Source organism: Carettochelys insculpta, chromosome 14 (assembly GCF_033958435.1).
Source record: "Carettochelys insculpta isolate YL-2023 chromosome 14, ASM3395843v1, whole genome shotgun sequence".
In the NCBI taxonomy this organism is placed as follows: Eukaryota; Metazoa; Chordata; order Testudines; family Carettochelyidae; genus Carettochelys; species Carettochelys insculpta.
In genome coordinates, this window is record NC_134150.1 from 14,990,929 (window position 1) to 15,018,176 (window position 27,248).

At 42.4% G+C, this 27,248-nt stretch overlaps 1 long non-coding RNA gene across 3 annotated transcripts in view; it reads right to left on the reverse strand.

The window, feature by feature from the left end:
- The window catches only part of LOC142020603 (uncharacterized), a 120,897-nt gene that overhangs the window by 23,704 nt on the left and 69,945 nt on the right, over positions 1 to 27,248 (reverse strand). Inside the window, exon 4 of one of the 3 annotated variants that reach the window (XR_012647456.1) lies at positions 14,646 to 14,901. The exons of the other annotated variants lie outside the window; for them this stretch is intronic. This is a non-coding gene — a long non-coding RNA (uncharacterized LOC142020603). Of the gene's footprint in view, positions 1 to 14,645; positions 14,902 to 27,248 lie in introns of those variants that run through there. 3 annotated transcript variants of the gene reach the window in all.

The following is a 27,248-nucleotide window of genomic DNA, read 5'->3' on the forward strand; positions in this document are numbered from 1 at the left end:
GTTGTGCAGTTAGCCAAGTGTTTGAAGTACATTACCGTAAGCTCAGCCAATGAAGTGGACAAGATTTCTAGCATGTTGCAGCGGTGCCTGTGCGTACTTAATAACAGATGTTTGGTCTCTCTAGGCAGATAATTGTCCTGCTGTAAGGTTGGCTTGACCTGTGTGAACAGTACTGTGTATAACACTGAAGCAGTAACAAATGATCATCGCTTTTCTCTTTTTACTAGTAGAATGCTTAGCCACGCTTCCTTTTAAGCACATAATTACTCCAAAGCAACTGGAGCCCATACATCCTCCTTGCCTAATGGCTCTGAAGCCATTTTGCAATAATTTATGGGGACAGGGTTCAAAGTTTTAATAATATTTGGATAATATCATTGCCAAGATGTCTTTGAGCTGTGATGAATAGAATGAGAGTGGGCACATTTCGATTCCGTGCATGACAGGGCGAATGTTAACAGCGCAGTACTTTGCTCAACCTTTATGGAAACGTTCATGAAACAGTTTGCTCATGAATTATAGATATGAGCATGAAGGATTATAAATAGCAGTGGAAAACACACAGGGCTGCTTGTTCATAAGGAACTGTCCTGTTAGTGCCTCTTCCTTATGCAGATAAATGAATTACAGAGAATACAAAAATGGCTTAAATAAATCCTTAGCAGATAATGTATTAGCACATCAACATAAAATATACATGCACCATGGCACGCTTTTGGATATTTATGTTTATACTCTCTGTTCAAGTGCCTCACTGATTTTTTGGCTTCCTATCACTCACCTAATAATTTCAGCATCCTAACTGCACCTCTGGGTATGTTTATCTGACAATCTAAGCTGGTCTGTGCTTTATGTTGCTTGCTGAAATTGGCTTGCCAATTGCTGTGTGAGTCGCTTCAGTGCATGATAGGTTAATGGTGTTAATCAAAGCTAAATAAGAATAGACATGATCCTTTCATTCAAGAGTGGGCCAGAAGTTGGCTATCCAGGATGGGACAAACAAGTTTGTCAGGTCCTTGGTATGAGATTACAAAATATACTCAAAATATTGAGTCATTAAAACTCACATACATGTAGGGCCTAAGTCAAAGTTCAGTGCACAGGCCACTTTCCATGAACTTTGTATCGGGCCCATACAACTATAAATTTGGGGGGTGATGAAAATTTCATGTGAAAGTAAATTTATCCTGGCTGAAGTGACTTGAACTGTACAGATAATTCATCCAGCAGAGGCTGAGGATTTGTTAAACAAATAACACAACTGCTTCTCATTACACAGATGATACAGAAATGCTGACTTTCTCTATGGAAAGCAGCTGCACATAGGAAACAAAAAGAACAGTAATAGGAACAAGAGTTATTGACCATGTTTCCAATAGTGGTGGTAGTTGGCAATAAGTTGATAAATACCCTCTGATTTATTCCTTTCAATGATAATCAAGAAATGCTTCATTTAATTTATTGGATATTTGATTACAGAAATAATCAGATGACATAGTCCAAATTTATTTTGTCTGTCTAGTATGTGCATAAATACTTAGATGTAGACTATATGAGATTTGATCTTTTTTTTACTGCCAGACAATAAGGGATTCCTCTATAGTAGCAATGCCAGATTGTACACTGTGCACTTTTCCTTCACTTGAAAATACTAGCTGTCACTATCAAAAACAACAAGAACTCCTGTGGCATCTTATATACTAACAGATATTTTGGAGCATAAGCTTTCATGGGCAAAGACCTGCTTGTCATTTTCTTAGAATTTAAACCTTAAGGAACAAGTGGCAGCTTTGTGTCTCAAAGGGTTAAACTATGTCCACTGGCTACTCAGAAATATTTCTTATGGTTAAACTGGGACCAAAACATCAGTAACTTCAACAGCTATTGAAAAGAATAATCAAGAAACTAATTTTCGTACATGGGACCAAGTTAATCTTAAAGACTTGAAAGCAAAAGCCTGTAATTATATCCAAATTTGAATGATAGGTTCTGTGGTTATTTTAAAAAATTAATTATGCAGCAATTTTAACTTCATCTTTAGATTGCTGACTAAATAAAACAATTAATGTATAATTTTATGTGGCGCTAGAATTAGATGATGGAATATATATTTTATTCCTCCTCATTTTCATGCTACTAGTCCTCTTTTCACTCCAAAAATAATCTGGAAATCTTCACCTCCATAAGAAGATAAAAATACATCGCTGTATATTTCTTAATTGATTTCTGTAAAAACTGTGAACTCTAAGAAGGAAATGAGAGACAGCAGTGATAAAGGCAATAAGTAGTTTTGCATTTTAAACAATTCCAGCAATGGGCTGAATATTCAGCAACTGATAGGCCAAATAACAAGTTGTTAACGACATAATGCACAGTCACAGAGTACATGGATGTCAGTTTAAGAAAGGATTGAAAAGACGTTAGAATTAGAGATTTAACAGACAGTTTTGATTCAATCAAAACACTCAAAGTACTTGTATTTGCAACAGAATTGGATTTAAGAAATCCAGGTTCAGACTACTTTGCAAAAACTCACAGCTCAGGTTCATTCAAGCCTGATTTTCTTAGATAATAGCTTTGAAAAACATATATTGCAGAATACTACAGGTCTCCTTTTTGTAAATGATAGTGTATATCTTAATTTATGTAGCTTAGGCAGTGTACTCTAACAATCATTAGTTCTACACAGCTGCTGTTATTTGCCTTGGTATAGAAAGAATTTCCTCATAGATGAAGCCAAATAATAGGAAATCTGTGTTTTTTCAGTCACAAGCTCAGAAGAATAAAATGACAACTGATCCTCAATTGGTATCAATTGACACAACGCCAGTGAAATCAGGATCTGTCCCTTTCATCCCATTTATTAATTCTCCTTCAGTTTGTCTGTGCTCCTTCAATACGGATTGGAGCCAAATACCATTGAAATCAACTCCCAGCCAGTATCTCCAGTGGCCTTTGGATCAGACCCCACATCGACTACCTCTTAGTTTGAGCCACAAAAGTGGAGCAAGCAGATGTCACGATAGAAAATGTCTCTGACTATTGATGATAGAAATAGTAGGTTAAGCTTTAGGGTATGTCTACAGATAAGAAACAGCACCTTAAAAACTAACAAAGGTATTAACTTTTGTGGGTAAGACCCACTTCTTCAGCTGATTGGAGTACCTACTTCAAATCCAGTGTCTATATAGTAGGGCAGGAGGACAAAAGGAAGGAGGAAGGAATAAAAAAGGGAAGGGGGTTACCCGTCACTAGCAGGACCAGAAGACAAAGCAACTTAGGTTGAGTTCGAGGTGTTCCATTCCTGAGAACATCACAGGTGGGGATATTGCCCTTGTAATGCATAAGATAGTTATGATCTATCAGTCATGTGACTGCAGGTCATGTAGATGTACTGGGTCTAGCTTTAATCTAGCTAGCTCAGCTACCAGCAGTGCAGTGAAGTCCCTGGCGAGGTGGGGGGACAGGGCCTGGGGCAACCTCCCCTCATCCTCCACCCCTTCCCTGTCTGTGCTCCACCCCACCCCACCCCACCTCCAAGCTCCACCCCTGCTCCACCCTCTTAGCAGTCCCCTAAGCAATGTGAGCTAGGGGATTACAGAGGCTGGCATGGGGTGGCAGCAGCAGTAAGCCCTGCTGTGACCCCCTCCCCACTCATTGTGGCGGCAGGTCCAAGCTGCCTTCTCCCACCCTGAGGTGCTCAGCTTCTCTGTGGTAGCGGGAAGTGGAGTGCCATAGAACAGGGCTACCCTGCTTCCCACTGTCACAGTGAAGCAGCTCACAGCCAGCTGGTACAGAGAGTGCAGCTGGGTGTGGCAGGCTGCCTGACTGCCCCAGATCCTGCAGCCATGGTGAGTGGGGGACTCACTTTCCACCAGGCTCTTGTAATATCTCAGGCCTCTCCCATCCATAGGACAGTTGAGGCAGCTGCTGCAAGACCCTCAAAAGCAAGGAGTCTGGGGCTGCCCCCAAACATCCTATGGATGGGATGGCTCTGGGTATCAGAGCAGTGCAGCTGCCCATATGGGCTATATGGCCCAGCAGAATTCTGGGTAATTATTCATGCACTTAGCCAGCACTAAAATATACAGTGCTGCAGAGACTAAAGCTAGCTCAGGTATGTCTGCTCAGCTTGCAGTTGTGTCCCATGAGTACAGATATTCAGAGTGGCAGGGCCTCAAAAGGACTGACGGTTATCACCAGCAGCCAAGCACTCTCTGCCCACATTCATTCTAAAGACAGGGTTTACTAGTTGTTTATTCCACGGGCCTCAGCTTTACTTTTTATTGCTTTGGTTTGGAAATTTGGAGTTTGGATATTTGAGGCCCTTCAGAGGCTTAATGTACATCCCTCTCCTACCCTGCCTCCACCCTGTCATTCAGAGCTCGTGTGGATGCCACTTGGAAAACAGTTCCCATTGATGCACTTCAACAGCAACGTCATGTGCTCATTAGCTGATAGGATAGAAAAGCAACAAGAAGTCCTGTGGCACCTTAGATTATTTTGGAGCATAAGCTTTCATGGGCAAAGACCAGATACAAAAGGGAATTTTTAAATGAAGGAGATTTCACTGGGGTGAGGGGAGGGGTCAGACCAGTAGAATTGACACCCACCCCCATCTATGGAAATAGTTTTCATAACTTAAAATATATATATTCTCCTTTCTCAAGTTAGGTGCATGTATAACTTCCTAGGCAAACAGCAGCAACTGATCTGTAAATTGAAAATGGCACCTTCAACTTTATCTACATGTTTACCTCCGAAATGCAGCTATCATCCGTTTTCCGATAATACTGTGTTTATGTCACATTTATACACTTTGTTGTTTGCTAGCATTGTATCAGGTGAAATTCAGTCCTCTGCAGATAGCCAACACAAGACTATTTGTTCCCTTTTACACCTATGTCACCTCTCTGTGAGAGAGAAATGCCCTCCAAGTACACCATGAACCAGTTTTTATGCCTGACTCAAATGGACTGCATGGAGAAAGTCATTGGGGTGCACGACAGAGGGCTAATGGATTCATATCTATATAGCCCAATGACCTAGGAGCTCCCACAGAGTCACAGGCCCGGAATTGACCTTGAGCAGTCTTCTAGTCCATTCCCTTGCACTCATGGCAGGACTAAGTATCAGCCAACCCATCCCTCAACGTATTCTTAAAAAAATCCCTAATGACAGCAACTCCACAAATTCCTTAAGCAATTAACTCTGGTGCTTAACTACCCTGACAAGATGCTTTTCCCAGTGTTCAACCTAAACTGCCCTTTGCTTCATGGCCTTTCCTTAGAGGTTAAGGAGAAATTTTTTCTCCTTCCTCCTTGTAATAATCTTTTATATACTTTAAAACTGTTATATCCCCTTTCATTCTTCTCTTCTTCAGACTAAATAAACCCAGTTTTTAAAACCTCCTCAAAGGACATGTTTCTAGACCTTTAATCATGTCTGTGTCTCTTTGCTGAGTTTTCTCTGATTTGTCCATATCTTTCCTGAATTCAGGCACTCAAAACTGGACAGAATACTCCACCTGAGGCCTAATCACCATAAAGTAGAGAAGGGGTCAGCACCCCCCAACTTACATGCCAAGAGTGGCACGTGAGCTGATTTTTAGCTGCCCAGCCCCACCCCTCCTGCCCCATGCAGCCAGAAACTTGCTCCAAGCCAAGCCACCCGTGGAGCAGCAAAAGACCTGCTAATGCTGCCAACCACCACCTCAGTAGAAAAGCTCTGCCGAGTGATGGCACTCGGATTATACATAGAGGTCAAAACTCTGCCTTGGAAAGGTTGCTGACCCCTGGAATAGAGCAAAGAATTCCTTCTTGTGTCTTGCTTACAACATCTCATAGTCCAAGGATGATGCACTTTTTTTACTAGCAAAATTATTAGCATTATTAGTGTGGGCAGAAGTTAGCGATAGGTTGTGGGAGGTTGTGCCTCCCCAAACAAGCAGGTATGGCCCAGCCCATCCTCCTGCTTGAACTTCTTGCTCTGCCTGTGGCTCCAGTCCTCTTGTGGAGTGTCCCCTGCCGAGGCTGCAGTGCCCACCATTCTAGTGCTCGGGGACTGTGGCTGCAATGCCTGTCCTGCTGGCATTCTGACTTGTGGGGGTGGGACAGGGGCTAGGCCCAAGCAACTGGCCTCCCAGTGCTCCATTGCATGCCACTTTCCCTCCTAGACTCTCGGGGTCAATGGCCATGGCAGGGGGATGCAGATGGGATGGAGCCTGGGGCAGAGGGCAGGCCTATGGGCTAGCCTGTGATTCATGCATTATCTATGGGTGCTCCACTATTGACTCAAAATTAGCTTGTGATCCACTAAACTCCCCTGATACCCTTCTGCACTATGCTGTCCTAGGCAATTATTTCCCATTTTGCATGTGTGCAACTGATTGTCCCTTTCTAAGAGGCGTACTTTGCTTTGGTCCTTATTGAATTCCATCTTATTTACTTCAGACCATTCCTCCAGTTTATCCAGATCATTTTGGCTTTTAGTCTGGTCCTCCAAAGCATTTGTAACCCCTCCCAGCTTGGTATCATCCACAAATGTTATAAGTGCCATTATCCAAATCATTGGTGAAGCTATTGAACAGAACCAGACCCAGAACTGATCCCTGTCAGACCCCACTTTGACTGTGAACCATTTTGTAATATGATATACTGATAACAATCCCCTGGGAACTGTTTTCCAACCAGGTATACACCTACTTCACACAAAGTCTAGCTAGGTCGTATTTCTCTACTTCGCCCGTAAGAAAGTCTGATGAAACTGTATCTGTCACTTCCTCCCATCCATAAGGCTTGTTACTCGGTTTTGCTCATGACAAAACCATGCTATTCCTTATCCGCTTATTATCGTCTAGGTGTTTACAATGTGATTGTTTAATTATTTGACCCATTAGCTTTCTTGGTGCATAAATTAAGCTAATTCCCTGGGAGATCCTGTTCCCCTTCTTATCGACTGGAGTTAAATTTGCCATGTAGGGCATAGCCACCAATCTAGCCAGTCGGGTGAAACATCAGCAGCATTCGGCTGTACTGCAGTTTCTGTAGCTACCATGGGGTGGGGAACCTACAGCCTGTGGTTTGCCGAATCCTGGCTTACAAGACTTGGGGCACCCCCTCGCCTCACAGTGGGGAGCCTGTACTGCTTCTTCAGCCCTATGGCTGCCTCCACCTACCCTTCTATGGCTGGAATGCCAGCAATGGTTCCCCACTTCGAGGGGTGGGGGACCCACGAGCCTCACAGGTCTGATTGGGAAGGCCAGGGCTGGGTGCGGTACCAAGGGCACTGCCTTGCAGCGGGTGGAAGCTCTGTTTGCTGCTGTTACCCGACACCCCCCGCCCCTGCTGCCCAGATGGAGGAATGGCAGCACGAGACTGCTAGCCTGTCAGCTTCTCTGGAATCGTGGCCAAAAGGAGCAGGGGTGGCTGTGTCTGGAGCAGCGGGGCGGGCATGGAGCCACATGTGCCCCCAGGAAACTGTGCAGGTGAGTGCCCCCCATTGCTCTCCCACCCAGCCCCCCACACTCAGACCGCTCTTGCAGCCTGCGAGCCACTGAGTCCAGCCACTCCCAGCCCACTCAGGTACCCCACTTCCTGTAGACCCCAAACCACCAACCTGCTCCCACACCATCACTTCCACTGAGACCCCATATCCACAGCATGTTCCTGTACCTCACCTCCTACCCAAAGCTCCGGAAACTTGGTCTGCCCTCCCCTCAAACCCCTTGTGAGGCTGGAGCATAAGAAAAGTGAGGTGTCTCAGGTGGGGCTTCAATGCTGAGTTGATTGCAGGGGCATTTTTTGCCTGTCACTGTTGTGTGGCCCCCAGCTGAGGCCTAATCAGCATAGAGTAGAGCAGGGGTCAGCAACCCCCAGCATGCATGCCAAGAGTGGCACGTGAGCTGTAGATCAGTCGCCTCATATCTAAACAAGTTTCCCCACCCTGCTGTGCCAGGCTGGCAGGGATGTGTTCTGTCCTCAGATCCCACAGAGTCCAGGAATGCGTCAGCCCAGGGATCGGCAACCAAAATAGCAAGAAGAGCTTTTTTTTTTTTTTCGAATTTGGTAAAAAACTCAGTAATTCAAGAGTCCCTGTGCATGTGAATAAGACTTTATTGGCAAAGCAATCAAAACACAGATACAGTGTCATATCCCAGAATGCATTGCACATATTAATGTTTCGAGCTCACTTATTGTTTGATATTTAGGTATGAGTTCATTATTAGTCTTTTAGCTATTCAGTCTTTATCAAAAATAATCAGAAGGGGTTTTGTTTGTTTGTTTGTTTGTTTGTTTCACTTCGCAATTATAGCGTTGGGAGCCACAAAGAAGTCGCGAAAGAGCTGCATGCAGCTCTGGAGCTGCAGGTTGCATACCCCTGAATTAGTTCATGATGAGAAATTACCTCAAAAGTTTTGGAATTAGGCCAGGAATCTCAGGACAGAGGCAACTCTTGTAACATGTTTGCTAGGTCCTGCTAGGTTTAATTGGTGAGGAAATGTACTAATAGCTTTTCTTATTCTGTTTTGTAGATTAAATGTTATAAAATGAATTCCAGTGCTGGCGAGACCTCAGAAGTGCTGAGGGCCCCAACTTCTCTTGTGTAGACCAGGCTGTCCCTGCTACAGACTTCACCCAGGGTTTACAGCACGGAAAGGGCAATCTAGAACACCTTTATTTTCCTGTGAGAATTGTAAGGAAGTGCACTTCTGAGCAAGCTATTTTTTTATCATTTCTTGAATTTAAAGGACAATAATGAGAGTTCTGTTCCTTTCTCTGTGCTGCACACTTTTTAGCACTCACATATAGCTTGGCATATCCAGAGCTTCAGTTGTTGCTTGATCAGTGTTCATACACACCCCATTGTTTAGCAATGGCAGATGTTTCACAGATGGTAAAATTACAGAATAATTTTTGATTAGCCTCACTTTATTATAAAGTGGCCTTTTTGTCCACCTCTAATGATGTGCCCTGCTGGTATATCTCTTATTCCTGTGTATTGCTTCCCAAGGCAGTGGCATGCCATAGGACCTGCTTACGCTGGAAGACCTGGAGCTGCTTTTGGCCAACCTTTTCTTTAACTTAACATTCCCACCTAGAACAATGGCTGATTAACAAACCTCAGAACACGAGCACAAAGGAGAGCTGGTGCAGCTGGTCCACTCCAGTGTTTGCCTGCGGTGCAGCAGCTAGTTATGGTCACTACTAAGCCCTGATCTTCTCTATAGGTTTCAGTCCCAGGCTACGTCTTCACTTTGGACCTTAGCAGCTGTGCCACTGCAAGGTCTCCTGTGTAGCCGCTCTCTGCTGTTTGGAGAGAGCTCTCAAACAAGCCACCCTCAGCAAGCAGCAAGAAGCTCTCCTGCCAACCTAGCGCTGTAGTTGCCGGCACTTCTGTCAGTGCAAATTATGTCAGTTGGGATGTTTGCTTGTTTTTTTTAGCGTACACCTGCCTGACAAAATTATTACTGACAAAAGAACTATTGTAGACAAAGCTTTAAATGAAGAATCCGTCCTTTAAGCTATAAGGGTCTTACAATCACTGCACATTATTGGAAAACTGCCATGTCACTTCTAAGCAATATGTAATCTGTTCCTTAAATTGATACAAAAGGGAATTAAACAAATCTACATCAATAATATTTAAGGCTGTTCTTTTATTCAGACTCTTCCTTTTATCACCACCAGTGCCTTTTTTCTCACACATTTCCTCAGGCAGCTTGGAATTGGCTACATTATTTTCCAGGTAAAAAATCTGGTATTTCTCATCTTTAGGCTTATTATAATGCTAGCATATCCTGTATCAAACTGTTCCATATGTAGATGAGAATAGATCTGAAAGCAAAATTTGAAAAACAAAATTATCCCGCCACCACAGAAATTGACGCGCCTCGCCGTCGCGCAGCTCATGGGAATAAGGGGACATCGAAGTAGGCGGGGTCCTTTTGAAAAGGAGCCCCGTCGGGACGAGCCACGCGGCAGCAATCTGCGTCAATTTCAAAGTGCCGCGGCCGCCCGCATGCTAATGAAGCGCTGAATATGCATTTCAGCGCTTCATAAGTAAACTTCGAAATGGCCATTTGCGTGGCCATTTCGAAGTTTGGGGCTAGTGTAGACATAGCCAGAAAGATATTTCAGTAGTGTTCACGTGGGTCTTGCTCCAAAGCCCTTTGATGTCAACATAAAGACTCTCTTTAGTTTAAATGGCTCTGGAACAGGCTTTTGGATGTAAATATGAAGTATTATTGTTACTAATCATTTGTTCAGATTACTGTAGCACCTGGCAGACTTCGTCGTGGACCAAGATCCCACCGTACTAGGTGATGTGTGACACAAAATGAGTAGATGGTCTGTGATGAGGTTGATTTTATCAAAAAAATCAACATGATTTGAGAAAGATGAAATCAATACGATTTTCTAGACATAACTTTTTAAAACCTATAGACTGTAATAGAGAACAATGCACTTTCTGTTATTGTTGTTGTTGTTGTTGCCAAGAAGCCAAGTCAGTTCAGAGACTCATTACACTATGTGCCGTATGTACAGAGGAAAAGAAGAGTTTCTGCCACAAAGAGCTTGCAGTCTTAGGCCAGTCCTACAAAGAATTAAACGTAGGCTTAACTTTACACATGTGAATAGTCTCATTGACACAAATCAACAATGCAGGCAGAGGTCAGAAAAAGGAAATATTCCTATATCTCCGTTTCACTGAGGGGAACTGGAGGCACTGAGAGATTAAGTGATCTTTCCAAGTTCAACAGGGTTAATCTGAAAAAAAAAAAGGTTTTAATTTTTAATCCTAAAAATTCATAGCAGGGATATAATCATCTTTTTAAAAAGGATGACCCAAAAAGACACTATGGAAAAGTTGTCATTTCTGTTATGTATGTGGGGACTTTTTCATATGTGATGCTCCTACCAGCCTCATAGAAATTTGTTCATTACCCTTAACTGCTAAAAAGGACTCATTCCTGGTAACATTATTGTTTAACTTGCTCCTCCAGTGGATTTTTCTTTCCCACAAGCCATTTAAATCTAGTCTGATAATCTTTACCTATTATGCATCTGACGACGTGGGTCTTTGCCCACGAAAGCATATGCTCCAAAATATCTGTTATTCTATAAGGTGCCACAGGACTTCTTGTTACACTTGTGGGTGTCATCTTCCCCTATTTACCACATTATATTATACAAAGCTTTATAGAGCCAGGTACTCCCAAACCAACCGCCCCCACTGCCTCTCTGAATAAATGCCCTCCCCCTCCACCAGTCAGGATCCCCTAGCCCCACCCCCATTCTAGCTGAATGCCCTCCCCCAGAGCCAGGCATCCCCAGGCTCCCCATTCTAACTCAATGCCAGTGACTCCCCAGAGACGCCGGGGCCACCATTGCTGCTGTCACGTACTTCTCCCACCAAGTGGTGGGGTTCATGGGCAGAGCGCACTCCCCTGCAAGAACTGCATTTAAAGGCTCCAAGTGCTCTTGCAGGAAAAATGCACGACTTTTTACACTGAAATAGAATTAACTGGGTTCCAAAAACGAATGTTATCTTATAGTGTTGCTATTAGACTCTATATACCCGCTATGATTCAGTGTTTGGAAAACAAACAGATAGAGCTAGATCCAAACAAAGGATTCATTTTGATAGTAAACATATTTAAGAGTGTGCCTGTGTAAACATGAATTGTTTAGGAGGTGGATTACCATTTTGCATACATTTTAAAGCTCTGAGAGAAGCCATTAAGGAATTAACACCTCCGATTTATGAAAATGCGAGGCTGATAAAGAAACAATAGGGGTGACAGCATTGTGTAAACGACATTGATTCATTTCAGAACAGGGCTGTTAACAGCTGGAAATGAAGAAATAAATGGAACAATGGATAGATGCTTTTACCAGCTTGTCATTAATTAGCAGAGAGCACAATTCTTTTATTGTCCTTTTTGAAAAATACAAAATTGGTAGCAAAATACAAGCACTGAGCAAATAGATTACTCTGTGTCACTGGAGTGACATCTGCTTTTCCTTTGCTCCCAAAAGCTGTTCTAATATATTGTGTTTTCCAAATTATATCAAACTCTCAGTCTGGCAGAAAGCCTGAATTTTGCCTCCATGTCAAATTCAAAAAAGAGACATAATTCTAGCTTTAAGAAACCTCTTTGTTTAATGAAAGCATAACAAAACTACTGAAGTTTGGGGAATGGGGTGTGTATGGAGGTGGGGAAAATGTTAGCAATTCCCATTACACAACCTAGAAGCACAGACAATGGTTTAATGCATTGCTTTGCTGACTTGTAACATCTGGTCAGCTGTGGCCTTATTTCTGGCAATATCAGCAGGTGGGAACTGAGGACACACTTCTTTGGAATAGTAAAGAAAAATCGTCTCTTTTGGAGATTTAGCTGAAAGAAAGTGAAGTTGTTTGGCACAGATGTAAGCAGGGAAATGCTTGATTACGGCTATCACTCTCTAGCTGCTGTCAGAATGTTAAGTTTGCTTTCCTGAGGCCCGACATTTAACACATTTCTTTTTCTAATTAGTATCCAGTACAGTAAGATGCTGGTATTATACTGCACGTCACAAGGCACACACAACTGAAATGTATCTTTGAAACCAGAGGCGGGTTGGCGTGACTGCAGGAATTGGCTTTTACCTCTGACAATGAATTCAAAGTGTTTCTGTATATTTTAGGAGACAGATTTGGGTAAAAAATGTTTGTTTGGCTCACCAATGCTCTTTCCAAAGAAACAGATAGAAGAGAAAATGCGGTCATCTAATACTGACTGGGTAGTATGGCCAGGTGGTTTCATTTTGCATGCTCATTTGAGGATATGCAGCTCATGAATATTCCTTCATCCTGGTTTGCTAGTACAGGTTGAACCTCTCTCATCCAGCGCCCTTGGGACCTGACCAGTGCCAAATGAGAGAATTTGCTGGACCATGGGAGGTCAGTAATGTCTAGCAGCACTACCAATACTGCCACTGCTGACTGAGATCTTAGAAGACTTTTAGGGGTAAATTACAGCTTAACAACAGCAGAGAACGCTGACAGCCAGGACTGTGGCTTGAAACAAACTTTACAGAACTGTGGGAGACTTGGCCAAACCCATGATAAATGGTCATCCAGTTAACTAAAATCCTGCCAGATTACGGATGTTGCCAAATGAGAGTTCCAGATTAGACAGGTTCAACCTGTGTTAGAAGGCGAGAATGTTTCCCAGATGTGGAAGAAATGGTCAAGTCTATTTACCTTATGTTAAGGAAGTAACAGAGATATAGCCGTGTTAGTCTGTATTCTATAAAAAAATGACTGTTTTTTTGTTCTGAAAACAACAAGAAGACCTGTGGCACCTTATAGACTAACAGATATTTTGGAGCATAAACTTTCGTGGCCAAAGACCCGCTTTGCCAGATGTTTTCATACATTTCAGCCAGCTTTTCAAAGATGACTTTGCCTCCACCATCAGGAGATGAGGAAAAATAAGAAGGAAGGCATCTGAACTGGCAAGAAGATGTTGTGCTAGAGGGGAAAGAGCATAGGAACTGGCATTTAGTTGATGAGGGTATTTGTATTTGCCAGTAGGAATATCACATGAAAAGCAGGACCTGACACTGTCAGCCATCCCCAATCCAAGCCTTTTCTAACTTTCAGAACAGAAAAACTCCAGGAACGTTTTGTGTTTTCTGTTCTTTGGGATCTTATTTTTGAGGCAAGGCAATGAGGCCACACACCTGTGGGGAGCTACTGTATGTGTCTGTGATGACCATGGGTGCTTGCCTGCCCAAAGACTAATTCATCCCTCCTTGCTCAGCTCCTGGCAGAGCTGCTAAATTTCAAAGATTTTAGAAAGTGATTTGCTCAAGGACACATCCCATCCCTGGGCTCCCGCTCACACACCTGCGCAACAAGCTGGGGAACATGCCTCATGCAACCTGCCCCCCATACACCTTCCAGACTCCCAAGTTTCACCCTGAAGGTCTCTTTTGAGACAGCAGGTCTGCACTAGGAGAGAAATTCAGCCTAAAGCATAACAAACAATCGTGTAGCACCTTAAAGACTTACACATTTATTTAGTAGTTAATGAGCTTTATCTTTATCTTAACCCTGGATTCTAATTGTCTGCTTCAAACCTGAGGAAGAGGGTCTTACCCACAAAAGCTCATGACTGAGTAAATAAATCTATTAGTCATTAAGGTCCTGAAGAACTGCTTGTTCTTTGTGAAGCTACAGACTAAGACAGCTACCCCTCTGAGTCTATTCCCCTAAAATGCGCGACTCCAGCTATGAGAATAGCACAGCTTAAGTCGACGTACCAGACCCTACTAGACACGTTCAGTTAAACTCTGGAAGATCAGCTTCTGAAGTGTCAATCTTCCTGTGAGTTTAGACATGCCCTGGGGAGAGGGGCTAGGTAAATTGTGACCTCTGTGCTTTGGTGAGCATCCACATTCACAGTTTTAACATTTTAAAATCTAAGAAATGAGAGAGGACTTGAAATAACCTTATGGTAGACATGCCAGTGTTTATACCCTGGTTATCTCTCTTTTGAATGCAATTTCTTACTTCTGATTAGTACAGCATTTGGCACAATATTCTCTATCAGTAGTTTACTGTCTTAACTTCTTTCATGTTGACCTTGCTGTGGCTTATGTTGCATCCACTCCACCACCTCTCTGGGCTATAATTAGTCCTTGGAAAAGCTAAAAGGAAAAAATGTAAGTGCTTAAAGGACTGTAAAGCATTCATATCCTGTACTTTATTACAATGCATGCAGTAATTATATGTCAGTGTGTTCCATACCTGAGCAATGTGAGATGACACATGTTCCCATGCTTCATGTTTCCTTGAGCCATATAACAGAATTCCATTTATGCCACTGTGCGTTCTCTTTCCTCCTTTCTTAATCAGGTAATTAAAAAATGAATCTGATGTAATTAATACCATGACTGGCAAAAAAAAAACAAAAACAAAAAACAAAAAAAACCTTCCAGTGCATCATAGAGCCCATGGTTTCACTTGCTGGTTTGATTTAGACGAAATGGTGATTACTCTGGAACTGGACATCTTTAAATCGTGACCTGAGGACTTCAGTAACTTGGCCAAATGTTACGGGCCTATTCCTGGACTGGACAGGCATAACTGCACGGACTAAGGGTGCAGGGCATGCTGTAGCACCTCCAGATTCCTGGCCTAATGCCCAAGGCACTGACTGTCTCCTTGCTCACTGCAGGCTCTGCTCTTGGCCCCACACTCAGGAACCCAGCTGCTGCCCCGCCAGTGGAGACAGGTAAGGGGAGACCAGTCATGTGACCCCACTCCTCAGCCCCAGGAAGGGCTTGGACAACCCCCATCAGCCACAGGCCCTGCCTCTTCCCTCCCCCACCCAGGCAATCCTTCTCCCCTCCCTCCCCCGCCACCCCAGCAATCACCTGCAACCGCTGGGGGAAGAAGTGGAGCAATATGGTCCTGCTGCTTTGTTCCCCCAGGTGCCACATTCCACTCCTGCCCCTTCCCCCATGGAGCTGTGCAGCTGGGAGAGCAAAGCAGTGGAGGGAGGCAGACACCTGCTTCTGGCTCCACACGAGGGATCCTGGCTACTGCCTTGCATGCCCAGGTCTCTGCTGCTGGCTCTGGGCCTGGGGGTTCCAACTCCTGGCCCTGCACACCAGAGGGCTCTGCCCCAGATCCTGACTGCTAGCCTGCAGGCCAAGGCTTTGCTCCTGAACTCAGCTGTGGGAGGAGGACAGAGGTAATGGGAGGAGGGGGTGTCAGCACCCCCATACTTAAAAATGTTCCTGCACCACTGTGGATGGGTAAGGTTCTGTGGCATGCGATGTGCAAGAGGTTAGACTAGATGGTCATGGGGCACCTTCTGGTCTTACAGACTTTAAGATATGGTAAGAGCATCTTCCTTTTTTCTCCTTCTGGAAATGACTTGCCTCCCAGCAGTCACTGAAGGTCTCTTTAAAAGATCAAAACCCCAATAATTCTAGTTGTTTCAGATCCTGAAACTGGAGTAACTTGCAGCACAGGAGCTTTGGGTGACTGACTAACATTTTGTAATATTGTACAATGGGACTGAGGGCTGAGAAGATAATGTAGATAGATCCTTCAGTAACTAGCCTGGTAAAATTCAAAGCTTCCTTGGTTTGGGGCTCTTTGACGAAACCAGCCAGTGTAAAATCCATATATACCTTTCTCTAAATTCTTCTCTTGCTTTGTAGGTCCAGTGACACTAACATTAGGGTATTCAACAAAAGTGTTGTCCCAAACAAAGGAATAAATTTGCAAGTGTTTTGTTAATAATCAGGCTTAGCGCAAGAATGTTAACACTCTTAGGTTCACAGTGGGTATGAGAAAGCTTACAAATCGGGTGGGCCATCAAGGGATGTCAATCAGCATATCGCCAATGAAGAAAGTAGTACAGTGGCAATTTGCATAAGTTCAGGATTTGGCCTACTGCATGTGTCTGAATGCCATTTGGTGGTTTAGGATTCATGCTATACAAATGTAATCTCAAAGAAGTAGTAGGGGTTCCCCAAATAGTACTCAGATACCTTAGTGATGATGCGTACATGACAGTTTGGATACTGTAGAAAGATTATACAATATCCCTAAAGAAAGGTTTACTGGAACTCATGTGAATGGCAACCATGTAGTGTTGCACAGAGCTATCAGAGGGACATCTCGTCTTTCGATGAGGATGAAGCCCAAGTTCATAATGTCTCGAACAGTTGCACTATGATTCCAGTTTGATGGGGTTTCTGAAGCATATTGGTTTTCTGAGTCCAGTTTTGAGTTACATGTCTCTTATAGGCAGCTGCAAGAGAACAAGCACTTGCAGACAATGGTCGTGAGCACCATAAGAAACCTTTCAATGGCTAGACCTTAAAAAGCATCTAATCTTAGTAATCTTAGCCAAAGAATGTGGGACCTGAATCTTGGTAAGAAGACTTCTGAAGCAACTTTCTAGACTGAAGGTTCCTATTTGTGGAAATGTATCTAATTTAAATCAATATGGAAAGCAAAGTTCAGCACTCGGGACCCCTCTACAAGAATATACTGTCACCATGCATGCCTGGTAGTGAAAATAGCACACATGATTGCAACTATGGAAGTTTAAGGATGAAAAGAAAACTGGGCTTATTGCAGTTGTGGGTGCCTGCTTGCTCTAAGCAAGCCCTCCCCCTAGATAACACAGTTCAAAAAGGAGCTACATGGAAACCAGTTCCTGGTTTTTGTTACATTTTAAGACTTATCCACATGATTTAAGCTGGTTGTTGTCAGGAGTTGTTTGAAATTTTTCTTTCAGCTTTTCGATGAGACATTATTTTTTGTGGAAACAAAGCTGTTTTCACATACAAATTTTTATGAAAATGAAAAAAATATTGGAAAACCATAACTGGAAAAATTAATTGGCTTCTGTTTTATATTTGCTAAGGTGAACTATTCCTTCTATCCAAAGTAAGGCAGAATACCAAACCATGTTTAAAGCCGTTGTTAAGGGTGATCTTACCAGTGTATTTATAAATCCTATTCTATAATTGAGATAAAGTAATGTATTTTCAGCTAATAAACGGGTAGAGGAAATACAATACAGCTCAGAATGGCTGTGTGAATGGAAAACATTCACAAATCCCTGCTGAATCATTCATGAAGGGAGACAGAAAGAATCTACATTTTGATGTGTGACATTCCTCAATCTGTAAAACACAGGAGAAAGGGAGTCCAGAATGAATTCTGGCTGTATTTACGTTCATTTGCTAAGAGTTTTACCCATATCCTCTTAAATAAGATATCTTTAACTACAACTAAGAAAGGATCTTGTACAGTTTATTATCGATTTATATGGCTGACATTGATTTAGAACACTCCATACAGGGCCTGGTGCTGCAGAATCAATTAAAAGTAAATGGGGTCACAAAACTTACATGAAGTACTATCTGACTAAGCCTTCCAGATAACATTCTTCTGATAGTGGTTTGCTGTCTGTATTTTTAAGTATGAAGCAGCTATATATTTAGCTTATTTTATGCTAATTAATGGGCTTATGAGGAAAAAATAAAACTCTATGATATGCCCCCTGCCAAAGTCAAACCCACCCTGATAAAAATCTGAGGAGTTTAAAGAGTCTTTTAATTTCTCATTAGTGAATAAAAGCATAAGTGTCAAATATGTTTCAAAATAGATAACAAGCAGGTATCATGGATGGGGAGCCACCATAAAAACACTGTAGTTTATTATGAGTAGCTTGTTCCCCTTACTCTTTGTGAGAAACCATATTGGTTTGGTTGGCACCTTTTACTTGACTGATGAGGATTTTCCTTTGTTTTCTGTCAGTGACCTGAAGTATAAAAACCGAAGTGGGTCTTTGCCCCCGAAAGCTTATGCTCCAAACAATCTGTTCGTCTATAAGGTGCCACAGGACTTCTTGTTGTTTTTGCAGATACAGACTAACATGGCTACCCCTCTGATACTAATATTGTGCATTTTCCAGATTGAGGGGAAACCTCAAAAAGGTTAGATAAGTCTTATCCTGAAGCGTGCAAGCCATTTTGGTAAAAGGAAGACAAACCATTAATTACAGAGGGAAACTGTGCTGGATTAAATCTATTTGTTTCCAAAAACAACCTTCTAGATACAATACTGTAAGGAACAACGCAGCACGGACACAGTTTGTGCTACATGACCTCGTTTCTGTGACTTAATGGGCATTCAAAGGATGCTTTCATTTAATAAGAATTTACAAGGGATGAATTTCTAGAAGTGAAACTTTGGAAGAGACATAGGCCTGAGAGATGTCAAATGTAACTCTCATGAGGATCAAAACCAAAAAGCAGTCAAGTAGCACTTTAAAGGCTAACAAAATAATTTATTAGGTGAGCTTTTGTGGGACAGACCCACTTCTCATGACCATGGAAAAGAGGTTCTCAGTAGAGGTGCTGGGAATGACTTGTGTAGCAGGAGTGCTGAAAACCTTTGAACCAAATTCTATGTGTGATGGAAACCACTTCAGGCCAGGTACCAGCACTTATGGATCCTGCCATGACCAGTTATTCATGTATCAGTTATCCAGTTTTTGCTTTCAGAAACTGAAGGAGAAAAGGTAAAGAAAAGAGCTGCCAAGAAAATGGGGCATACATTGCATCTGACAGTACGATATTCCAGTAGTTGATGCTTCTGCTTTGTCTGATATTATCCAATCTGCATTCATTTTCAACATGTGGAAAAATGATTAATTTCTATCTATTAGAATTATCACCAAATATATAATTATCACATGCATTAATTAAAATAATTTTATGGAAATCTCCTCTCCACCACACTCAGTGAAGGGAACAGAGTGAAAGAAGCATGTGGCTTTTGCAAACAACTTTAACAAATTCTTCCTGATTATCAAAGGCATCACTTATTGTGGATTCACCTAACTTGCTATGATCTGACAACCTTTCTATGGTATCTTGATCAAAAAGAGTTTTACCATCTTTCTTAGGATATGAGAGAATCTTCTTTGAGGTTGTCGGTTTGTCAACAGAGCAGTTGGCAAGCAATTTATTTTTGTTGCAACACAAGGCATTATTTTCTGCACACATTCCATGAGTTCAAATATGGTTGTTTACTACCTAATGTGGTAGAAGAAATGATGATATAACAGGAGGCTTCAGCTCTGCAATGTGATCCATCTGCATGGATGCATATGCCTGCATGGCATCCCTGTGACTCAGAGTGGGCAGGCTTCTCTTTTATTATCTTTATGTATAAACTACCATTCATTTGTTATATAATACAGATGGTTATGTAGCTATAGGATAAATACATGTTTAATTCTATTCTTCAGAGTAGATGGAAGTGTAGGGTACATGGTAATTGCAGTATGTATTTACTTACTCAATTACCAGATAATAATCAGAAAGAATATGCAAATCAATAGGCTATTGTGATGTGATACAGCATGTGCCAAAAAAATCCTGCATATTTGTATTTTCCTATAGGTAACCCAAGTACTTCTGTGATATTTGTAAACTGCAAATCATAACTAGAAAAATGCATTTTTCTAAATTTTCCTCCTATCCCATTATGCGGGATTGTATTACATCTGCTTAATTTGAATTACTGACAGTGTCACAAGGAAGCGTAATCGGATATAGGCCAACTTGTTGCAGCACATAATACATGAACAATGGAAAGGCAGAGAGCACCTGCTCTTTGTTATTCCAACATTTTGCACTGAACTCTTTATATTCTTTTTAGACTGTTGATATCCCATGGACAACACGATCAAGTAACTGCCGTATGTTTTTTATCATGCAGTCCTTTGTGGAAGAAAAGTTACAAAGGCTGTAAAATGTCTGTCAGACAGCATTTAAAATATGCAGGCTACAGTAATACCTATCACAGAGTCATAAAAGTGTACAATTGGATGGGTTCTCAAGAGATCATCTCATCCATCCTCTTGTGAGACAGGCCCAAGTAAACCTAGAACATCCTAACCTGATCTGAAAAACTTGTAAGAACAAGGATTCCACCTACTCCTTTTGCCACTTATTGGCTACGTCTACACTAGCCAAAAACTTCGAAATGGCCATGCAAATGGCCATTTCAAAGTTTACTAATGAAGCGCTGAAATACATATTCAGCGCCTCATTAGCATGTGGGCGGCCGCAGCACTTCGAAATTGAAGCAACTCGCCGCCACGTGGCTCGTCCAGACAGGGCTCCTTTTTGAAAGGATCCCGGCTACTTCAAAGTCCTCTTATTCCTTTGAGTAGATGGGAATAAGGGGACTTCGAAGTAGCTGGGGTCCTTTCGAAAAGGAGCCCCGTCTGGATGAGCCGCGCGGTGGCGAGACGCGTTAATTTCGAAGTGCTGCGGCCGCCCACATGCTAATGAGGCGCTGAATATGTATTTCAGCGCTTCATTAGTAAACTTTGAAATGGCCATTTGCATGGCCATTTCGAAGTTTTTGGCTAGTGTAGACACGGCCATTAAGTGTTTACCTATCCTTATAGTTAGAAAGTTTTCCTAATATCTAACCAAAATTTACCTTGCTGCAGATTGTTAATCGCTTTTTGTCCTGCCTTCAGCAGATTTAAAGTACCATTGGTCACCATCTGTCTTTGTAACAGTCGTAATATATTTTAATCATGTTATCCAGTGCCCCGTCGCACTGTGGAGTGGCTCAGGACCATGAGTTAGGGCAGACGTCAAAAGGCAGGCCAGAAACATCAAACTAGTTGTATATTAGTAACAGAGAAGAAGCCGTGCTAGTCTATACACTATTTTTTTTGTTTTGTTTTGATAGTTGTATATTGTATAAGTAGAGTTCACCAGCCTAGTAACAAGTTGTGATGGAGTGGGGAATACCTGTGTGTGTGTGAGTGGCTCTCAGAGGGTGTGGGTCTCCTGCTGAGGGAAACCTTGATGACCAGGTAACACCTTTGTATTGGAGACAAAGGAGGACGTGGAGCCTGAGGGGTTTGAATTGGAACTGGGAGTTGGGCAGCAGTTAGTCTGGGCTGGGAGACAGAGAGACAAAGATGGAATAAATGCTGTCCAGAACAGTATCCCTGATGATGCTACAGCACATCTCATGGCTGAGCTCTGTAACTTTATCCTCACACACAGCTATTTCAGATTTGGCGATGATATATATACCTTTAAATTAGCGGCACAGCTGTGGGTACCCCATGGCCCCTCAATATGCCAATATTTTCATGCCTGACCTGGAACAGCGCTTCCTTAGCTCTCGTCCATTAACTCCCCGTCTCTACTTACGCTACATTGATGACATCATCATCATCTGGACCCATGGGAAGGAGACTCTGGAGGAATCCACCGGGACTTCAACAACTTTCACCCCAACATCAACCTCAGCCTGGAACAGTCCACATCAATACCACCCTGTACCATAAACCCACTGACCACTACGCCTACCTTCATGCCTCCAGCTTCCATCCCAGACACACCACACAATCCATTGTCTACAGCCAAGCACTAAGATATAACCGCATTTGCTCCAGCCCCTCCGACAGAGACAAACACCTACAGGATCTCTACCAAGCATTCTTGAAACTGCAATACCCACCTGAGGAAGTGAAAAAACAGATCAACAGAGACAGACATGTGCCGCGAAGCCTCTTATTATAGGACAAGCCCAAGCGGGAAACCAACAGAACACCACTAGCCATCAGCTACAGTCCTCAGCTAAAACCTCTACAGCGCATCATCAGGGATTTACAACCCATCCTGGACAATGATCCCCCACTTTCACAGGCCTTGGGAGGCAGACCAGTCCTTGCCCACAGACAACCTGCCAACTTGAAGCAAATCCTAACCAGCAAATATACACCGCACCACAATCACTCTAACTCAGGAACCCATCCATGCAACAAACCTCGTTGCCAGCTCTGCCCACATATCTACACCAGCAACACTATTACAGGACCTAACCAGATCAGCCACACCATCGTGGGTTCATTCAGCTGCACATCTACCAATATAATTTATGCCATCATGTGCCAGCAATGCCCCTCTGCTATGTACATCGGACAAACTGGACAGTCTCTATGTAAAAGAATAAACGCACACAAATCAGATATCAGAAATGGCAATACACAAAAACCCGTAGGAGGGCACATCAATCTCCCAGGCCACACAGTAGCAGACTTAAAAGTAGCTATCCTACAGCCAAGAAATTTCAGGACCAGACTCCAAAGAGAAATTTCTGAGCTACAATTCATCTGCAAATTCGACATCCTCAGTTCAGGCTTCAACAAAGACTGTGAATGGCTGGCTAAATACAAAAGCAGCTTCCCCTCCCTTGGTGTTCACACCTCCAGATTAACTGCTGGTAGTAAGCCTCACCCTTGCTGACTGAGCTAACCTTGTTATCCCCACCCTTGCTCTGGCTTATTTATGCCTGGCCCTGCAGATTTCCAAGACCAGCATCTGATGAAGTGAGTCTGTGCTCACGAAAGCTCATGCTCAAAATTTTTCTCTTAGTCTATAAGGTGCCACAGGACCCTTCATTGCTGTAAGAAGAAGTCTTGTGGCACGTTATAGACTAACAGATATTTTGGACCCTAAGCTTTCATGGGCAAAGACCTGCTTCATCAGATGCTGAAGATGATCAACAGATGTTGAAGGTCACACATTATTATTTTATATATATATAGTTCTACAATCTAATCTAATTGCTAGTTAAATCAGTCCTTTGCACTATTTGCTCCAAACTTCAGTATTACAAGTAACAGACCTCTGAGAGTTTATTTGGCAGTTTTCAGGAGCTGTGATGATAATTCAGTCATTGACCTTGATGCAATAGCTGTAATTTAGTGGAGGTTTTCTTTTTAAAATGCTATAGCACTATTTTGACCTTTTGTGATATCATTAAGGTGGTTTATACATCACATCTTGATAGATAAGTAAAAGGGTAACAAGTTTGCAACTATTTTGCTTTCAAACACATTCACTTCTCAGTGTACATTTACATGGCCAGCTTCCAAAGGTTCATGCAAGAGGAGAGGATGCAGCTGTTTTGCTGCAAAATCTTGCACATGTGCATACAAATCCTCTTGCTACACATACAAGCAGGCTGTTAATTTATGCAAGTATGTGATTTACAGATCAGAACAATTGTTTTTGTCGCTGAGATTTTGCAAAGAAAGTCTGTTTTACCCAGTGGATGTATGATCAAAGCACAAGCAAAGCACTGCTTGTGACTCTCCACTTTTGGGGCTGTCAGACAGCACCAGCAACTCATAACCAGATTGTGCTGAAGGAGGATATCCCCAAAATAGAAGGTCTCAGGTGGGGAAAGTCAGGGCATGAGTACCACGACTGCTAAAAGACTCCTGAAGAAAATTCATGGCATGATTTCTTCCTGCTCATAACTTGGCACCTTTCCTTGTTTCTTGGCAGGCCTTCGAAAATTTGGCTCTGAATCAATATTATCGTGTTCAGTATTATATTTATGATTTGTTTTGTCGTAGTACCAAAAGGTCCAACTGAGATTTGGGCCCATTTTGCTGGATGCTGTCCAAAGAAACAGGGAGAGATTCCATGTCCCAGTGATAGCAGGAATGACAATTTCTGTTGCAAAGTGAAAAAACAAAACAAAACAAAAACAAAAACAAAAACAAAAAAAACAACCCAGAATGAGATGACAGGTGAAAAGAGCCCAGGGGAGTTCCACAGTTACAAAAGGTAACTACCCCATGGGATGATACTGTTCAGATAATGGTTATGAAAATGATACTCTGTGGCATGCAAATTGGAGTAATATGCTCCTTGATGATCACATGGATAACTCCTCACACCTATTTTGTTTACAGTGATGGTGAAACATTTGATTGCATGCAGTGGGGACAACAGCTACCACCATCCCCAGGGACAGGTGGGAGGAGGGCCTGGCTCTGTGACTCAGAAGGGGTGTGGCCAAGGGTGGAAGAAGCAGAGCCTAGGGCAGGCAGCTATTGGCACCACCTAGACTGTAGTTTTAGGGTCCCCACCCCTCCCACTCCCCCCCTTTCCCTTTGAGCCATGCAGAGTGGCACTACCACAGCACTTTAAAGGCTCTTGAAGCTACAGCCACTGCTGCTTACCAAACGCAGTGCCAGCTGGAGCACTGGGCCCCTATGAAATGCCAGGCCCTGGGGCAACTGCCCCTTTGCCGCCCCCTCCCCCTGCACTCCCTGCCAACAGGCCTGATTGCATGTATAGAGAACACCGGGCAAACAGTGATGTTGAACATAACCTTGTGTTACATGTTCAATGCCCCCATATGGTGAACGAGAAATAGATGTGGAATTTTTTTTCTTTTGTACACAATAAACTTGTTAAATCATGGAAATAAATAAGTGGAAAAAGAAAACTTTCCTGATACTGTAGGAAAAATTTTACTGTGTGTAAAGTAGCCTGTATAAATGAATGCAAGTTGAATGAAAAATCATTCATGTTCTTGTAGCATATTTTCCATATTAATGTGTCAGCTTTACGTGACTGTATATCATAACAGAACAAAGTCTTAGAATACATAGTAGTGATATCGATATATATATTACTTCTGGAAAAACCCATTGTCAAAATGAAACCATTGCAGTCAGAGCAATGGCTATCAATAAATGAACAAGGTGTGAGAGTGCACCTTATCTTAGATTTTGGCTATTATTTTCAGTCTACTCTTATTTGCATGTTTTCAGCTTTTGCATAATTAATTAGAAACTCTAGTTCATGCAAAAGAAGAGGCGCATCCAATTGTTTATCACAGATGTCAGTTGAAACCAGCTATCACATTAACACCATAGGACAATGATAATTTTGTAAATCATCCCCTGACCTGGTTTACTTCTGAGTGAGTTTCTGTTAAAAAAAGAAAAAAAAAAGAGAAAGTTTATCTTAATACGTATCCCTTGTCTGTCCCCATTACCTCACTTCCAGTTTAAATAGGCTGGGCTGGGATAGGGAAGCTAGCAAGTCAAAACAAAATTCACTGCATTACAAAAATACTCCAGTTCACAGAGGCTATGTCTAGATTGAACAGATCTGTCAGCAAAAGATACGCAAATTCCACAATGCATTTCTGTATCTCCTGCAGACAATTCTGTTGGGAAATACTTTCAAAACATTTGGCCTGTCTACACTGGGCCAAATGTCAGGAAGGCCCCCTCTGCCAACACATCCCTTCTTCTTCATGGAACAGGGATGACTGGGATGTCAGCAGAAGGATCCTGGAGTGGCAGAAGCCTGCAATCTAGACATAGCCATATAAATCTCACTCCCACCTCATATGATGTAAAGGTGAATTCCATGCCTTGCCCATGCTTTACGAAAATTGGCTTATGAATTTGAATATGCATAACTCAAAGACACTTTATGTAAGTCAAGTCATGTAACATAATTTTTAAAGTTACAATCTGCTAAACCTGTACATTTGTGTGGGTATTGTTTTCATATGTGGAGCTAGAAATACAAAATGTGAATCTGTTTTTAATTCTAAATGTGCTAATGAAGGCCATTAGTGATACTTTAGGACCCTAATGGCTCAGTACTCACACTGAAGACCCATGAATGCTTTTATTTTTTCAGTAAGCCCAAATTGTGGTTGGTCCTAGAAAGACGTGTGAGCATGCTACCTAGTACAGGAATCCATCTTGAATCTGCTACTTTTCCATGGGGATGGGGAGACTGAACAAAGGGTTCCAGTCCTGGGAGAAGAGCTGTTTAAGAAATGGACAACAATCAGGTCTTGGTCTCCAGCTCACTTTTGAAATTGCCTCCCTATGCTCAGAGGATACAAATGAAGAGACAGAGAAATGAAGAACTGTAGTGAAAGGGTGAAGACAAAGCTGCAAGGCCCAGGTCAGAAAAAATCAACTCTAGCCTGAAATAAGAACAACTTTTAGGGTAAGAATTTGCATGTAACAAGTTTCTTAGTATATTAGAATTAGCTGGCATCGTTTATTTATTTTAATTTAGTAACTTACTTTGATCTGTCTGTTTTCACTTGCAATCATGTAAATCCTACTTTTTAGACTTAACAAAAACACTTTTAATTTATTTTCAAGCCCTGTGTAAATATTTGTTGCCAAGGGGAGAGGCAACCACTGTGTTATCTCTCTTTTATTGATAAATGAGGCAGACATCTTTATGAGCTTTCTTTGTGTAAAATTTTATACCTGAAAGATGGATTTATTTGGGGGTTTGGTCCCTTTTTGGGGGTTGGGTTCCTGGGTGTTGTCAACGGCTTTATAGCTGAACCCTTCCAAAGTTGACTAGTTCAACGTCTGTGTTGCTCTGCAGTGAGGTGGTAACCTATATTGCCTCTAACTTTTTTCCATTTATGGGCAAAAGAAATGTTATTATATGAACCAAGGTATGTGCAAATGGATACCACCACAGAAACACATGCTGGCAACTTTAGGTGGCTGTGGGAGCTTGGGTAACCAGCTGGGCAGCACCTGAATGGATCCTGGGTGGATGGCCAAGCACTCAGCTTACAGGGAACACTGGTGGTAACCCCAACTCTGTGCCTTGGCTGAGCAAGAAAGCTTCTGGCCCAACAGGACAGGGTTGTAGGGAGCCCCAGAAGGCAACAAGGCAGTCTCAGTGGCTTGGTCAGTGCACCAAGTGACAATCCCATGACAGTGATCTACGCATGAAGGGAAAAAATGTGTATGTGCCCTTTTTTACATCCTCGTGGGATAGAAAGAAAATGAGGAAGGCTTGGGAACTGAGAGGACTTTGTTA